This window comes from Odocoileus virginianus, chromosome 14 (genome assembly GCF_023699985.2).
Source record: "Odocoileus virginianus isolate 20LAN1187 ecotype Illinois chromosome 14, Ovbor_1.2, whole genome shotgun sequence".
NCBI lineage: Eukaryota > Metazoa > Chordata > Mammalia > Artiodactyla > Cervidae > Odocoileus > Odocoileus virginianus.
Window position 1 is genome coordinate 15,404,953 of NC_069687.1, and position 3,276 is coordinate 15,408,228.

The 3,276-nt window shown below is 45.2% G+C and overlaps 1 pseudogene; it reads left to right on the top strand.

Annotated features, from left to right (window-relative positions):
• Positions 1-371: 371 nt before the first annotated feature.
• On the top strand, positions 372-2,290 carry LOC110140085 (E3 ubiquitin-protein ligase RNF167 pseudogene; annotated as a pseudogene).
• Positions 2,291-3,276: the final 986 nt, after the last annotated feature.

A 3,276-nucleotide genomic window follows, 5' to 3' on the forward strand; every position in this document is an offset into this window, starting at 1 on the left:
GTTAAAAAAAAAAGACTATTGTGTCAATGGGAAACAAGGATTAAAATGTTAAATTTTAATACAGATGACCCTTGGTTACCTGTATCATAATGACAGAATTTATGAATTATCTCAGATTTCAAATACTTGTTTGAGAGATAGGATGACAAAGGACTCGCACTTGTAGATACTGGTACACATTCTTAGGTCAGAATCAACTGTCATAAAACGTGTATTAAAATTAATAATCTGCTAGAATCCTCTCAGTTTGGCTTGTCTTGACTCGAGATTGAGTGAGCCAAGCAAAGCCAGAGTTCGGAGGTCTTTGAAGATAGACTCAAGATTTCATCTGATCGGCCGAAAGTGTGGTGACGATGATGACGGCAGCTGGAGGAAGGAAGAGAAGGAAGGAAGAGAAGGCCGGAAGTGCTACATCTTGAGCGTCCAAGGCAGAAAGCAACCTGACTTTCTATACTGGAAGCTCTTTTCCAGGGTATAGGGAAACGGTCCGCCTGGCTGGAAGTCCCACATCTTTGGGCTCCCCCATCTTTTCAGAAGTTTTTCTGTCTCTATGCTTGCTTCTGTGCTCTTTCCCCATTTTATCTGTATACCATAAAAGGATTCATTAATGTCTCTCTGCTAGCGCCACTAAACGGGTGGAGCCGGCGTTCCTTCCCTGTACCATCATGTAGCTAGGAAGTAGCACCTAGGGGCAGTTGGACCGCTGGGATCCCAAAGGAAGAGGGGAGGGCTCAGAACTCTGCTTCTGCCACCAGGACACAGTCTCTTCAGCCTCTCCCCCAGTGCTGTCGCCATGCCCCCTACGGTCCTCTGTCCCCCTGTGGTTGTGGCCACTCTGCTGTGGGGAGCGTCCCCTGTCAGGGGACTCATTCGAGCGACTTCAGACCACAATGGCAGCATGGAATTTGCAGACCTCCCAGCTCTCTTTGGGGCTGCCTTGAGGCAGGAAGGACTTAAGGGGTTTCTCGCGGAGGCTCAGCCAGCCAACGCCTGCAGCCCCATTGCCCCACCTCCCCCAGCCCGGGCCAACGGATCAGCTTTCATTGCACTGGTTCGGAGATTCGACTGCAAATTTGACCTTAAGGTCGTACATGCTCAGAAGGCCGGATATGGTGCAGCCGTGGTACACAATGTGAATTCCAATGAACTGCTGAGCATGGTGGGGAGTACCGAAGTCCAGCAGCAGATCTGGATCCCTTCTGTGTTCATCAGCGAGAAGAGCTCTAAGTACCTGCGTGCCTTCTTCATCTACCAGCAGGGGGCTCAGGTGTTTCTGGTCCCTGACAATGGATTCCTTTTGACCTATTTCTTCATCCTTTCCTATGGGATTTTGGCAATGCTCATTTTGGGCACGGGAGCCACAGTGATAGTTCGTTGGATCCACTTCCAGAAACAGCGCCGGCGGAATCGGCTGACCGAAGAACTGAAACAGATTCCTACCCACGACTATCGCAAGGGAGACCAGTATGATGTGTGTGCCATCTGCCTGGACGAATATGAGGACGGGGACAAGCTGAGGGTCCTCCTCTGCGCTCATGCCTCTCACTGCTGCTGTGTGGACCCGTGGCTCACTCGGATGAAGAAGACGTGCCCTATCTGTAAGCAGCCTGTTTGCCGGAATCTTGGGGAGGAGGAGCAGGAGGAAGAAACTCAGGCGCAAGTGGGCCACGAGGAAGGGGGCCTGAGAAGCCTCCCTGCCTGAGAGCGAACCTCACTTCTGGGCTCCAGCACCGTACTTGCCACTAACTTTGGCTCCTTAGCCCCGGCCCCCTTTGTGTTTCTTGGGTCTTCAACAGATCCCTCACACTCTCCATCCTCCTCTTCCTCTTCCACTGTCAATCTCATCTGATACTCCCTTTCCTTTCCACCATTAGCAACAGACTTGCACAGACCCTTTTCCTCCTGCAAGTCTTCCAAGTTGAGTGATGGGCATAGTTCTACCTCAGCTTCCTGCCTCACCCAGCCCCTTCCTCCTGCGGGATTTGGACGTGCAGAGGAACTGGGTCTTCACTTACTGGGTTAATAAAAACAATGCGCGCGAAAGCCATGGGTGAGAGCTGTCAAAACAATTCAAAAGAGCATATTTTTATTATATGTCAAGGATGAAAAAATAATTTGAAATACTATTTTAAGTAACTCGGAATATCTTAAATTGACTTTGGGATATTAACATTTCACATTTGTCCTCATAGTGCAATTTCTCATCCCTAAAATTTTCAATGCCTCTCCTTTACCTGTTTTAGATCCGGTGCATATGAAGTAGTCTACACTTACCTAAATCTTTGTCATCAGCTAGTGCCTAAATAATGCAAAGCTCCTGCAGTGTCTATCTACATGGTCATGAGAAAAAAATAATTCGGTTGTAGGTCTCTGATCCTCTGCTTTTGCTATAAAGTGGCTCTGTAAAAAGATTTAGTTGCATGTGATCCTTAGTATTCTGATCCTACTAACTGGGGTGGAATTTTAAGAGAATGCTTTTTAGCTTTGTCTTTTTCTCTCTTGGAATTAAAAACCGATTTAAGTGAAGGAAACATGCAACATCAAATACTTTTCACCTGAGAGTGGTAACGGTTCATCCATGCCAAGGATCTTCTGTGCCTAGAGATACCTGTGTAATTGCAAAAGATGGGAGTTGTATAATACAGGACCATTGAATATGCCCTTCCTTTTTAGAAATTAAGGTCATTTTCACTCTTTAATGATTGTTAATGTTAGCTAAGCTATTTTTCATTTGTATGGCCAATTTCAACTCATCTCAAACTTCCAAACACTACATTGATAATGCAAATAACTAAATACTGTCAATATAGCTCTTTGGATTAGACTGTTTTGTTGCATGCAAGCCTTGAAGTAAACTCCTAAACCACACTGAAAACCTTCTATTTTGGAATGCAAAATCAATAGTCATAAGAAGACTTACTATTTAAATTAATATGCAATTTTGTTTCCATAAAGATGCATTTAAGATGGTAATTCTAGGTCTAAGATCCTATTAAATCAATTGTCAATACTACTACAATTGATTATCTATTCTATTTACTAATGTTCCGCTCCAGTTTTTTGATTTGATATTTCTCACAATATGCATTGTCTGGCAGGAGGTTGCATTGATAAACGTTATCTGACACTGAAGGCTGTAGTATGCCGGGTCCCCAAGGAACAGATTCTGGAGTAGAGCTTTGTGTACATAAATTGAATGAGTTTAAGAAGTAGAGCTGGATGGAGGTAAAAGCTGGAGGATGGTGTGGCTGCACTGGAAGCCTTAGCAGACCCCCC